Raw genomic sequence first — 15,412 nt, 5'->3', positions numbered from 1 at the left:
ATGGGGTCGATTATTTGGGATAGTTGCTGAATGTGCATCTTGAGTGGTTTATGCTATGTATATGTGCCGCGTGTAATATGTTCGTGTATGTTTTATATGTGCGTTCATGTGTGTGCGTGGATGGTTCGGAGTGTACATTCGGTATTTTTATTTATTTTAATTTATTACCACCATGGAAAACGCAAATGTTAACAATTATTATTTTCTTACTTAAATTCTTATTTATTTTTTTTGTCACATTTAATGTTTATATCTTTTGCATAATTTATTTTGTAGGAAGATATTAACGGTGGTGGTGATTTAGAGTAAACTAGCGGACCCGACAAACGTTGTCCTGCCTTCTATTAGCTTGAAAAAATACTTTTCATTGATAAATAGGTACCTAGGTACTTGTTTGTAATTAAATTCCAAAACAATTTATGTAGGTACCTAGGTACTTGTTTATGTTTGAATCCCAAAACATACAATAAATATTTTTTCAAATATGGCATTCTTTTTGCAAACGTCGAACTCCGGTCTTCTCACCAACAGAGGGGTGTACTTATGTAGGAATACGATTTTTAAAAATGTATTAAATTGAATATTATTTTAGTTTTGTAGGAATACGATTTTGAAAAATTTATTGAATTTAGTAATATTTTGGTAAATCCAAAAATCCAATAAAAAGAAATAAATAGGGAGAAATTAAAAGGAATTGAAAGAAAGAAACTGATTGAGATCCACAAAAAACAAATGCTGTTTGTAAACATTAAAAAACAAACTTTTTTACACACAAAAAACAACATCTTTCCATTTTTTTGTAAATGCATTCTCCTCGAATGCAACCCTGGTAGATCGATGAATAAAACATTTATGCTTCTTACTTATTTTTTACATATTAGATTGAAGATTCTAATATCTACGAACACGCACAGCGCAAAGATCTATATTTCTCTGAAAACCGCACGTAAATCGGTTAAGCCGTTTAGGAGGAGTTCAGTGACATCACACGTACAGAGGAACAGAGGAAGATTACAATTATTTGATTTAATTTCACATAAACATGGTCTATAAAACATTTTTATCGAAAGTCGAATATAATGGTAAGCTGAGTATAATCGCTTATGTGGACGATTCTGTATATTTTATGACGGTATTTTACATATTGAATAATAATAAAATGTTCGTAACACCTGCGTCGTCTATTACACGGACCCGACGCAAAACTATGCATGTCACATAAAATATTTATTTTCGTGCCTCACTCCAGTTTTGCACGTCGCGACGGACGGTAGCCTATACTGCCACAGTGCGCCATCAGCCAAATATTCACATTCGTCTATTTGAATCCGTAGAGTTCGATTCCGATTTTAAATTGAACAAAATTCAAGTGAGTTCTTTGAACAAAATTTCACTTAAATTCAATTCAGAAGTTATACGACATTGAAATTTAATTTTTGGTTTAATTCAATTTGACGTTTGTTATTTTTGAAATTTTGCTAAAACCAGAATTTTTGTGAGGCAGGTGGTACAAATGTGTAAAAATATTTAAGGCGATATTCGCTTTGTTACCGATTTAAACCAATTCAAATTATTCATCATCATCACCGTTCCCATAGGGCGCTGCATCCGTACACCAATCGCCGCGTATCTTGATCATTTTGTTACATGAAGGTAAGATGATCAGTCTTTCGCTTCGGGTACCAGTCCAGGGACTATGAAGTATTCTAGTGTGAAAACATCCTTTAACTAAATATTTCTTATCAGCCATGTCGGGAATCGAACCCGAGACCTCTTGCACGGCAGGCTAACGCGCTGACCATTACACCACGAGGCCGATAAATTAAATTATTACCCTTATTTACATATATATACGAAGGTTTTTGACTCGTAGTCTCAGGTGAAAATCTTGAAAATAAAAATCTAGAAGAGGTAGTGGTTGGCTCGTTCGCCTATCATTCAGCCTGTGTTCGAATAATGAAATCTGTGGCTTGAATCTATAAGGGTTAGTGTCGTAAATCTTAATATTACAGAAGAGTAATTATTTAGCTGTTTTGTGAGTTAATTATGAACTGTTTGACGTCGTTGATAACAAATATTAAAAAAAAATATTATAAAAAAATAAATAATTACCAAGTTAGTGCTTCGAATACAAACTTTATAATTATAAAAAAATATAATACTTTAAATTTATGTGTTTATAAAATAGTTAAAGAAACAAGTTTTTTAATTATGTAATAATACTTTTTAATAACGAATAATTTGATTTAAATAATTCTTTTTCTTAAACAGAGCAATATAATAGCAGTAAAAAACAGAGCAATAATTTATTGTAAATTTCTTAAAATATCATCAAAAAATAATAATAACGAACTACTATGAACGACGTCACTAGTTCTTCCGAATCCACAAATTAAAGATTTTCGGTTATGTTGAGCCAATTCACCAATCAGCAGATCTCGCCGAAGAGAACTTGTAACGAGTAATTTCGCTTTATGGTTCCGAATACGTGTTTTCATAAAAAAAAGTAACTATCATTTTATTCTTGAATTGAGTTGAAGTAACACCTGGGAATTAAATTCATATGCAGGTATTATATGATTTTTACAAAATTAGATTTTTTTAAATAGCGTTGAAAAATATACATAAATATGTATATTTTTTGGTATAGTTTAAAAGTCTTTTAACAAAAAAAACATCCTCATTAAAAAAATATCATTCTTGGATTTTTTTCTTGCAACTGGAGGGAATCAAACCCATGACGCCAATTTCACAGTCCGCCGTCTAACCAACTGGCGCCTGTCGAATTTGCTGCTATTCGTTAACGAAAATAGTGTTTCCCTATCCTTGTTCGAAATTCTAAATTTGAATTGAACTTTTGAAATAGGATGTTCGAATTTGTCGTGACTTTGTTCCAAATTCGCATTGTTGTAAATCTCTTCACGTTCGCTATTAATTTCGTGACAAACTTTACGTGACAAAATTTTAAACTGTTGTTAAATACGGGTTTAACTGTGCCTAAGTTGTGACTTTTAATTTAAATTTGTTTTGAAGATATCAAAAATTATATTTTTGTAATTATTTTGCAGAAATTTGAACAATTAATCAGTGCTTCAAGAATTAAACCGGTAAGTGTTCGTTAATTATTATTTTTTTTAATTTAATTTTGTGTATTCATTTATTGTTTTTGTATATTTACAATAATACTGCCGTGCTTAGTCTTAAAGTAGAAAATGAAAAAAAAAATATATGTTTTTTTTCAGTTATAGATATTTAATTATAATAGTTTCACATATTATTTTATAACCCAATAAGTCATTTCTGCTTCTCAAATATTAGATGTTCTAACAATGCTTCGAGTATGTCCAAATGTTTGAAGACAGGCTGGATTTCCTTCTTAGTGAGTTATCCAGGAAGGTAATCCATCCAATCCATTGGACAATCCATTTTGACATACTCAAAACATTTTTGAAGTAACATCCTGGTATAAGGAAGAAGTATAAAAATGGGAAAATTGATTTAAGGCGTTGCCAAGTAAGTGAATTGGTTCAGCCGGATGAATCTCACTAACACGATTAAGATTTCAGCCATTTTACTTCACAAAAGTCAACAAATAGAAGAGTTGAAAAAGTCGATATCAAATTATAGACAAAATGGTGAATGTCACACAGCGTGTAAAATGGCCACTTAAACCAGCCAACGACAGGTCATAAGCCATGTAAATGCCTTGACTTCCGTAATTACTTCTCAAAAATGTTTACCCTCTCTGTTGCAACAAATTTTGGATGAGATATTCTCATGTAAAAAAATAATTGAAACAGTAGAAAATCTGATCGGCAAAGCGTAAAACAGTAATCTCGTGCAAAATTTGAAATTCAGCAGATACAGACGTTAAAACATAGGTAGAATGGTGAACACTGTGCAACATTCACCATTCTGACTATGTTTATTTTTTTTCGTATTATAAACAATATTAAATAATAAAAATAATGTGTCCTCAGTCCTCACTAAGGTTTCTCGTGTCGAACAACAATATACTTTTTTATATTTTTTACATGTGATAATAAACAAATAAGATTTTATATACAGAGAGAAATTACAAAACGTTATGACAGTCATAAACACGACGTATTTATGTTTACATTGAATTTTTGTATATCTTTTTTTTTTGTAAAGTAAAACGCACAATAAAAGAACAAAAACAGATATAAAATATACGTTTGTGGAGCAGGTGATTCGATATTGGTTTGGGCGAATGAGACAATCCATTTTACTTCAATTCAGCTCCTCTATCCTCTGGTTTATAGCCTTTTAAAACATTTGTTTTGTTACTTATTGTTTTAATGTACAGTGAAAATAAGTTAGAGAATTGTGGGTTGTAATCCCGTGGCTAGTGTTGCGGACTCATGGGCTAGAGGCCCGGGGTTTGAACCCCACTCTACCCCAACTTGATTTCCATTTTCTAAAAGTGAGTTATTCACAACTCGTTGAAAATGGCCACCAAAATTATAATATTTGGGTAAATTAAAAGAACGCTAATATTTCTTGCTATAAAAAAAATTTAAAAAGAAGTTGATTAAACAACTTTCAAAGTCCCTTTGTCCGAAAGTGGTATTTGGTTTTATTTTATTTGGAAATCAACAGTTCTACATACATATTTTTAGTAAACAAACAGATATAGAGTATGAACTCAGAATTAATGACAGATTTCCACATAGTATAAAAAGTTAGTAAAGAAAATATATTACATATCAAATAAATACATACAATTTATACATATAAAAATGTTATATTCATGTACTCAATAATCAAAGATTTTTAAAATATTTATTTTAAGAACATTAAGTTACTGTAAATTGGGCGGGATAAGGACAAAAATGCTTGAAGAGAGGATAAGGAGGGGAGGGGAGATGTACATATTTATTATTATAATGTCTACTAAGTTACATAATACATTTTTAGTGTAAATTTGTATTAGTTTGTATTCGTTTCATTTTAATTTATTTAATTATTTAAACGCCTTTTAGGCTTTAACATGTTTTATATACATATATACAAATAAAAACAGACACGTATTATACACAGAAGTAGCAAAAAAATATAAAAATGATTTTTAGAAGAAAAAGAAAAATATTAAAGTATGATCTTTACATATTGGTATAAAAATGAAAAGAACAGAAGTGCATTTTTAAATATGAAGACAGAAATGCATTTTACACAAAAAAAGGAGCAAAGAATAAAAATGAATTAAGAAAAGAAAGAAAAATAAAAAATAAAATCTTTACATATTAGTAGAAAATATATGAGGATACATAATAACACTTAGACATATTGCAGTGGAGAACTAGAGTACATTTTTTGGTATAGATTATATTAAAATAATCTTAAAATTAGAAGAAGTTAGAAAAATACTTAATTAGAATACATATATAAGTGAATAAACGGTAAACAATTGAAATCAACATAGTATTATTTAGGTTTTACAATTTGAAGATAGAAATTGATACACTGCCTTTTAAAATTGAAAAGTGTTATCTTTATATACATAGATAATTCCTCTGTACGTGTGATGTCGCCGAACTCCTTCTAAACGGCTTAACCGATTTACAGGCGGTTTTCAGAGATATGTAGATCTTTGCGCTGCGCGTGTTCGTAGATATTAAAATCTTCAATCAAATATGTAAAAAAAACGTTAGGAGTACAAATGTTTTATTCATCGATCTACCAGGGTTGCGTCCAGGGAGGAGAATGCATTTACAAAAAAATGGAAAGATGTTGTTTTTTTGTATTAAAAAAGATTGTGGTTGAATGTTTACAAACAGCTTTATTTTTTGTGGATCTCAATCAGATTCTTTTCTTAATTTTTTTATTATTTCTACCCATCGTTTTATTATAACTAGATTTTTGGTAATACTTAAATCATATTAAATTCAATACATTATTAATAATCGTATTTGTACACCCCTCTGTTGGTGAGAAGTTTGACGTTTGCAAAAAGAATGCCATATTTGAAAAAATATTTATTTTATGTTTTGGAAATCAACCATAAACAAGTACCTAGGAACCTACTTACCAATGAAAGGGTTTTTTTGAGGTAATAAATAGTAGGCAAGCCAACGTTCGGGCAGGACAACGTCTGTCGGGTCCGCTAGTATTAAATATATCTACGTCATTTGCGTATTCATTTGCAAATGTATGCATTCTCCTTATTGGCGAGTGTGCACTGTAGTTAGTTGTAGATACATTTACGTAGAATAGTTTTATCGCACATTCGCCTGGGAGATCGGAATTCAACTACATTCAACCTATTTTTATTATTTTTCTAATTCCATACTTCGCTCCCATACATTAATGTCGGCATCAGAACTCCATTGAAAACTGTCAGTTTTGTCTTCTGCGGCAAACATTTGTTTGCCAAGGTGGATTTCAGTGCACCGTTCACCCTGTTTCCGGCACTCATCCTCCTTTCAATATCCTTCTCAGTCTTTCCATCCTTAATAAACAAACTTTCTAGATACACAAATCCCTCTACCTGATTCAGAATGTATCCGTTCACATTAATATCACATTTGGTTACACCTATATGCACTGAAATTCGGTTCTGAACAAACAAACAAACAAATAAACCATCACGCCGTTTCCCCGTAGGGGTAGGCAGACTACACACTTCACGGATCTCGACATTTGTGCACCTATCATATATCGTTTTACCATACATTCACCCGAGGGATCGCATTTTCATCATCATTTTTCCAATTCCATACTTTGCTCTCATACATTGGAGTGGGCACTAGAACTCCGATGTGAACTGCTAGTTTAGCCTCCTGCGATAAACATTTGTTTGCCAAAGTAGATTTCAGTGCACCGTTCACCCCGTTCCGGCACTCACCCTTTCAATATCTTTCTCGGCCTTTCCGTCCCTAGTAAACATACTTCCCAGGTACACAAATTCTTCTACCTGATTCAGAATATCTCCGTTCACACTGATCTCACATTTAGTTATATTTTCATCCCCTTCAAAAACCATCACTTTTGATCTATCAAAATTCATAAGAAAATCGCCTTTCTTGCATGCATCGTAGACTTTTGTTACCAAGAATTGCAGGTCTTCTTTGCGGTAAATTCGGTTCTGAAAGGGTTAAAAATGCTTAATATTTATTAAAAAAGAGTACCAACATTTGAACTAAGTTATTGACAAATAAATATACAATTGGGCAATTATTTTTTTAGGATTTAGTCTATCAATAATAATTTATGAATGTACTAACAGTTTTTATGTTGGATTAAGCTTACCTTGGAATCGTGAACCCAATTTTAAATTAATTACCGTATTTTATTCTATCAGAATATTAAATACTCAAATATTTAATGAGAGAGTCGTAATCATTCAAAAAAGAAATATTCAGTTACAAATCGTAATAAAAAAAAAATACAAAACAATATTTAGTATCTATGACTTAATGTTCGTAGGCATGACTGGATTTTACTCTCTTGGCCGCGATTATAAACGGCTATCTTCATCGGTATATACTAAGACGGTATAAAATAATATCGATATTTATATTTAAAAGTGTGTATATTTGTATAAAAAATTGGAGTGTTTTCATCGGTAACCGGTAATTGAACATGTTTAGAAAAAAAAATGTAAACATATTCTCTTTTTGAATGATGTAATAACTTATATTTTCATATAAGTTATTAATTTAAAAAATACTTGGTACACTTCCACTTATTTATTTTGACCAATTAGTGCTTTCACCCTCTAATGGGCATCTTCAGACTGGTGAATATTATACAGTGTAAGGGTAATTTATATAAAACTAAATATTATCTTAAAGTGAAGGCACTTTTAAAAATAAGTTGAAAAAGATACAATACGCAATATTGCAATGGAACAGAGTGAGACCAATTATTGAAACATGTGTTGGCGGCGGTGTACTTTAAGAAAATATTCTATTATATGAAATATATTTATTGTTTTATTAAAATGTACAGGGTCTAACTAAGGGGGCTAATTTGGGTGAATTTTTAAATTCTATCTGCTGATTTATTAAAATTCTATCGCTATTATTTTTTATCCTATTTATTTCTAAAATTTCTAATCTATCTAACTTTTGACCTTTATGTCCTACATGTAAAATTTTTATGTTTTTTGTTTTATCAAAAGTATGTTTAAATTCATTTAAATGTGATGCATAGTTTGATAAGTCGATATTTAATCTATGTGAAGATAAATGTTCTTTCACTCTGTATTTAATAGCTCTCCCGCTTAGTCCTATATATGAACCAGGACAAGTACATGTTAGTTCGTATATTCCGCTATTTTCCAATTTGTCGACCTGATCTTTACTATTAATTAATGTTTGGCTCAAAGGTTTTTTATTATAAAACAAAACTAAAAGATTATTTCTATGTAAAGCTTGTTTTATTTTATTGCTAGTATTTCCGATATAATTTAATTTTACTATTTTTCATACAGAAAACTTAATTTTACTTTGTAGATAAAATTTAAGATTAATTTTACCTTGTCATCATAATCGAGGCCCAGTGCCTCGATTATGAACGCTATCTTCATCTGTATATATCGAGACGGTAAACTTAACTTCTGTACTATCTGTGTCTTACCTCGGTATGTTCTACCTACTTGTCATATCGACATCATATGATCGAAACAAGCCAATGGAATGACCGCAAACAATTAGTCCGCGTATCTTACGCCATAAACACTAAAATTAATTATAATTTTTATTTTAAAAAAGCTTCTGTAATAAAAAGTGCTCACTTCAAAGCGATTATAAACTCCATTAAATCCCAATTCAAGCAAAAAATGCTCGCTTGAACATGAATTTTGCATGACTTTTGGAAATTACCAAGACGGTACGCTTAGCGATCGCCTGTATGTATCTACCGATCTGTATCGATCGACTACAAAGCCGGCTCCTATAACGTCTCGATACATACACTCGGAAAGATAGTAAAACAGAACAAAATATAATAACTAAATTAGTTCTTAAGCGTGGTAACTTTCTGACGCATATAATCTGTGTCTGACGCCTAAATACACTTATTTGATAATAGGAGAGAACCAAGCGACATTATTTCCACATCTAGGCGTTTGTTTTATTAAAGTGACAGTTATGTCGGAATTTAATTTGACTTCAAAACTTACATATTTCTCTCATATTTTCAATAGGCTTTTAATAAAAAAGTGCCAACCTCAAAACGATTAAAATTGTTAATTAATCATAATTAAAGGAAAAATTGCTCGGTGGAACAACATTTTTGACACTTTTAAAGCGTAGATAAACGTATCGAGGGGTTCTAGACTCGTCGGTATAAAATGATGTACTTACATCAAAACTTGATGGTGGTATAGATACTACACCTTTGTAATCGGTCGGAAGACTTTTATCTTCAACTATGATGTCATTTTAGAGCGTAAATATGTATACTGTGACGTGTGCTTTCCCTTGATTCATATCGATGTACCTACCCAAAACTAAAGGTGGGGGGTTGGTAGTATATCTTTATAATCGCTTGATGGAATTTACCTACAACTATACCGTCAAGGTGAAGGTATGACGTCTTTAATTCCCCATCATAATCGAGGCCCTGGTAAGAATGAAATTTATTAAAAAAAAATATACATTATAATCGTAGAATTATTTTTCTCCGCAAGGGCGACTCTATTAGGTTATTAATCTAAGCCTAAGAGTACCTTAGAGTCTACCTAATTTCCACACAAAATTTATTTTTAAAAATTAAAATGGATGACATATAATGATTATCAATATAAAGCTCTGTTACACATAAACCATTTAATTATTTTTTTCTTAAAATCTTTGTCAACATTTTCTTTTAAAGTGATCTTAGGAATCTTATTAAAATTTTTAGTAATTGTATAAAGAAGTGTTTTTTGGCCATACTTGCTTACAAACCTCGGTACTGACAAGCTTTCGCGTTGTGCTAGCCTTGTATTATGTGAATGTAAATGCCTCTTCTGGTAGTTACTATCAAATCGATATCTAGTAACAAGTTTGAGCCATAGAATAGCATTTACGGACAGGCACCCTTGCTTACTAAAAAGTTCGGGTACCTCTTCTTTATCAAGTCTAGGTAATCTGTAAATTAATTTAAGAGCCGAGGTTTGTAAATATTGAATTTTTTAAATGTTGGTTTTACAAGAAAAGTCCCAACTGGTAATACCGTACCTAATAATTGATTCCGCTAATGATTGATAAATAAGTCTTAATGTTTTTATTAATAATGATAAAATAATATTTTTATAGAGATGTTAAAAGGATTTACAAATTGTAACTAATCAAACAATTTTTAATAAATTATTCATAAATATTATTAACGATACGATCTCAGTGTCTAAATCATCTCATTATTAAAAATTAACATTATTAATCGATAAAGCATAAAATATAAACCAGTTTAGCATGATTTCAAATCGAAAATTAATAAAAAGGTTTCGCACGTTTAAGTAATTTCGTAAATTTTTCGCAATTCGTGCCATCAGTGTGTCGTTAAATTTGTTAGTATATTTCGTAAGATTAAAATAATTTTTCGATTATTTATTCTGCCAACCTTGAATACAAATCTAACCTTGACCATGCCTAGAAACCAAAATAATATATCTCGGTCCTGGGGCACTATTCTGAATCTTTTCGCGGGGGTAGAGAAGAAACAAATTAGATTTTTATTATTTTTGGATGTGAATACGCTTTGCTTCGTATATGGCCACACGGATAAGAAACGTCAAATAAATACGAACACGTGAAACCAAACATGATAATTTTTATTTTTTTAAAATTTTATTTATTATTATTTGTTTTTGTTACAATATACATAAGAGGTAAAATAGAGTATTAAAAAAATAAAGGATAATTACAGAGCAATGAAATACGTATTAACAGTAAAAATAGTAAACCAAAAATCCCAAAAAAGCAAGGTCTTTTCGTGGGTATACAAGAAATGTTTATGAATTTATACTCCTATAATAAATAGACAGTTATAATATTTTTGCGTTACATACGAAAGAGAAAAGAAAATATTCTGTAAAAGATAACAAGGTATTTTTTTTTATGGTTATTAAAAAAGGAAATAAAAAAATAAAAAAACATAAAAAATATTCCTTATTATTAACACTTTGAGCACCGGCCGAAAACACATAGAATTTACCCTGTGCCCGGCCCATTTTTGTGAAATTTCATGCTTTGTGAAGGGTTTCTTAAACGTGTCATAATTATAAAAATACTAGGTTAAATCAATTCTTGCTTCTCATATTTATTTGAAACTATTTAATAAGTCATTTTTGTATGATAATTTTGCCAACATTGGCCTTTATGGAGAGCCACATTGCGCATTGCAATGTTTCTCACGTAAACCTACAGCGTCTCACTCCTTTTTTTGAGCTTTGTATCCCGGAGCCGTGTAAACAAGTGATTATAATAACCAAGCGTTGTTTTCCGGTCTCGTGTTTTCACGTAGTTCACCAGCAGTTAAAAAGTACTAATAAAAGTCACCAGCTGTCAATAAAATGCACTTTTTTGAACAGCTGGTGAACCACGTGAAAACACCGGACCGGGATACAACGCGTGGTTATATAATCACGTGTTTACACGGCTCCGGGATACAAAGTGTTAAAGGGCAACAAAATATATCATGGCAACAAAGAGTTCATGTCTTTAGTTTGAATCTAGGATAGTGCGTGTTTTTTAAAAACAGGAAAATTTCGAAAGTTTGGGATCGAAGGAGTTCAGTGACATCACACGTACAGAGGAATTATATATATAAAGATGGGCTTCTGTGATAAAAAGTGCCTACTTCAAAGCGATTATAAACTCTAATAAATCCCAATTCAAGCAAAAAATGCTCGCTTGAACATGAGTTTTGACACTTGCTAAGATATTATGCTTAACGATCGTCTGTATTTATCTACCGAGCGACTACAAAGCCGGCTCCTTTAACGTCTCGATACGTACACTCCGGAAGATAGTAAAACAGACGGAAAAGGTATAATAACTAGATTTATTTTTTACATTGGTAACATTTTACGGCTAGATGCTTAAATATGTTAATAGGGTAGCATCTAGCTACTCGTTTCCGAAACAGACAGTTATGTCAGAATTGAATTCGACTTCAAAGTTTACTAATTTCTCTATCATATTTTAAATAACAATATTTTGAGTTTGTCCAAATTTTTGTAGACAAGGACTGGATTCAACTCCCTGGGGAGCTGTTTATATTAACATATTACAACAGAGATGAAGAACATTTAAGAGAAGGTAATATATAAGTCCAGGCATCTACAGGGCTTATGACCTGTCAATGGCTGGTTTAAGTGGCCACTTTACACACTGTGTAACATTCACCATTCTGCCTATATTTGAACATCTTTATTCCTTCAATTCTTTCATCTGTTGATGTTTGTGAAGTTAAAGAGCTGCAGCTATTGACAGGTCATAAGCCCTGTAGATGCCTGGACTTCTGTATTACCTTATCTTAAATGTTCTTCATCTCTGTTGTAATATGTTAATATTTTTAATAGGCTTTGAAGAAAAAAATTGCCAACCTTAAAACGATAACAAATTTTAATAAATCATAATTAAAGGAAAAATTGCTCGGTGGAACAAAATTTTTGACACTGTCAATGCGTAGATAAACGTATCGAGAAGTTCTAGACCCGTCGGTATAAACCGATGTACTTACATCAAGAGTTTATGGTGGGGGGATCGGTAGTATTTATTTGCAGTCGGTCGGGAGAATTTTATCTTCAACTATGATGTCAAACTGAAGCTGCGTAGATATGTGTACCGTGACGTAGCTACCCAAAACTTGAAGGTAGGGAGTCGGTAGTGTATCTTTGTAATCGCTAGAGCGAATTTATCATCAGCTATACCGTCAAGGTGAAGGTATGACGTCTTTATCTTCCTAATATCTATCATAATCGAGGCCTTGGCCCCCTCCAGAATATGTCTCTATTCCTCCCTGCACCCTGCGGCTCTTCTCCAGTTCGTCAGGCTGATTGCTCTAATGTCACTTTCCACATCATCCAGCCATCTTAATTTTGCTTCGTCTGACTTCCAAAGTGGTATAATGAATCTTCTTTGGGGTACGGTTATCATTCATTCTGTGCACATGGCTCAACCATTGCAATCTTCTTATTTTGAAGTATTGTGCAATGTTGCGTTCGCCATACAGTGCCTCTAATTCATGATTAAACCATCTCCTCCACACTCCGCTTTGGTTGACAGCACCAAATATCTTCATTAGTAATTTTTTTCGAATACTTAGATCATGTTTTTATTTCTTTAAGTCATAACCCATGCCATATTACTATCTCTAAAATATTCTCCATCTCTGTTGCAATATGTTAATCATAAAATATCTAAGTATTTTGTTTGTAGCACAATTTTTACATCACAATATCTGTTCGTAAGTGATGCATCAAAATGACCACATTTATGTAGACAATAAAATCTAGTCAATAACTATCAAATTTACAGCGGTTAGCATCATAGTGTCATATTGTTAATTGCATAATTAGCTTTGAATATTTTTATCTAACAAATAATATTGTAACGAATTATAATAAATTATTATTAATTGTGGTTTTACAAGGCTAACATTTATTGAAAATAAAACTCATCGAAGTCGTTTGTGTCTATTAATTTTTACTCGATTGGTACAACACTAAAATTTTATTCAATTTCATTTGATTTTATCATAGAATTAAGAATAGTCCAGAAGGAGCTGTTGACAAAACCCCCACTTTGTCCCACTTTCACCGCGCGCATACGCAAAGTCGCCGTGTAATGTTGCCAGATCGTGAAAAATATAATCGTAACACAAAAGCTTTCGATAAAGTCAATCAGACAATTCTTCTGGCTAAATTACAAGCAATTGGTATAAGAGATCCTTTATTATCATTTTTCAGGTCTTACCAAAGTGAAAGAAAACAATTGATTCAAATTAATAATTCCTTGTCTTCTCCAATCACTGTTACTTCTGGAGTACCTTAAGGAGCCCACCTTGCTCCATTAATATTTAATATTTTTCCAAATGATATTATCAATGTTTTTCGAAATACCAAATTCTGGCTTTTTGCTGATGACAACAAGGCACTTAAACTGATTGAATCTCCCAATGATTGTCTTCTTTTTCAACATGATATTAATTGTTTTAATGAATGGTGCGACATCAATTGTCTTCAACTTAACATTGACAAATGTAAAATAATATCTTTCTCGCGACGAAAAAAACCTATACAATTCAACTACAAACTAAAAAATACTTCCCTTTCAATGGTTTCGTCAATAAAGGATCTTGGCATTACTTTAGATAGTAAACTCTCCTATCGTGAATACATTGATAATATTGTAAACAAATCTCTCAAACTTCTCGGTTTTATCAATAGAGTGACGGCGGACTTCAAAAATATTAATACCATCAAAACTCTTTATTGCTAACTAGTTCGACCCCATCTAGAATACGCCTCTCCTATTTGGTCTCCATTCTACAGGACTCATATTGACCATATCGAGTCTGTCCAACACCGTTTTTTAAGACAAAGTGGCATGGTTGCTCGGATTACAAAGGGGTAATTATTCTTATTATGAAAAAGAGCAATCTCTTAATCTGTCTTCATTGGGGAGACGTAGAACTGAGATGGACCTTATATGCATTTTCAAAATACTTAATGCTTTAAGTGATGTCCCATCTCTGTTGCAATCAATTTCTTTTCATGTTCCCAACCGTGTCACCAGAAGTCAAAATCTGCTATTTATAAAATCTTCTAAGAGCAACTTTGGTTTTTATGCCCCAATGTCCAGAATGTGTAGATTAGTCAATTCATCACACGACTAGGAATTTTTTGGGATAGATCTTCCGGCTTTTCGTAGATCTCTTCGCGACTAAACAGTGTGGGATGAAGTTGGATTGGCATGGTTTAGCTCAAAGTGTTTGATCTTTCGTTTATTTTAATATATTGTGTACAATTATTGTTTTGCCCTTTTTTGTCTTTGCTAAATAGTTTTATGTTCTTTTTGTTCAGTTTCTTGCATTTATGTTTCTTCATGTAACTGTTGTATTTGGCTTAGGCCGTATATATATAATAAATAAATAAATAAATGTAAGATAATTATATTTGAAAAAAAAAAGCTATTCGTTAATTTCTCTAAAATTTTATTGTACACGCGGAAACATTTATTGTCAACAGAGTAAATAAGTAAAGGGCCATTTAATTTTTTTTTCGTTATCGTTATCATTTTCAGGCGTTGCCTAGTATGTGAAATAATTCAGTCTGATGAATCTCTTTACAACAATAAAGGCTTTAGCTCATCAACTTCACTAAAATCAACAAATGGAAGAATTGAAGAAATAAGGATGTTCAAACAAAGGCAAAATAATGAATGTTACACGGTGT

General features: G+C 31.5%; 1 protein-coding gene across 2 annotated transcripts in view; it reads left to right on the top strand.

Moving 5' to 3' along the window:
- The first annotated feature begins 1,242 nt into the window (after positions 1–1,242).
- LOC148273294 (putative fatty acyl-CoA reductase CG5065) overlaps positions 1,243–15,412 on the top strand; it is a 59,599-nt gene continuing 45,429 nt past the window's right edge. The window contains exons 1-2 of one of the 2 annotated variants that reach the window (XM_088238918.1): positions 1,243–1,369; positions 3,069–3,107. The gene's annotated coding sequence lies outside the window, so the exon portion shown is untranslated. Of the gene's footprint in view, positions 1,654–3,068; positions 3,108–15,412 lie in introns of both variants that reach the window. The other variant, XM_088238919.1, reaches the window with a different exon arrangement.

The sequence above is a fragment of the Micrasema longulum genome, unplaced genomic scaffold (assembly GCF_059751315.1).
Source record: "Micrasema longulum isolate JH-2025_06_02 unplaced genomic scaffold, ASM5975131v1 h1tg001997l, whole genome shotgun sequence".
Taxonomy (NCBI): domain Eukaryota; kingdom Metazoa; phylum Arthropoda; class Insecta; order Trichoptera; family Brachycentridae; genus Micrasema; species Micrasema longulum.
This window is presented reverse-complemented; position numbering and strand designations above follow the sequence as displayed.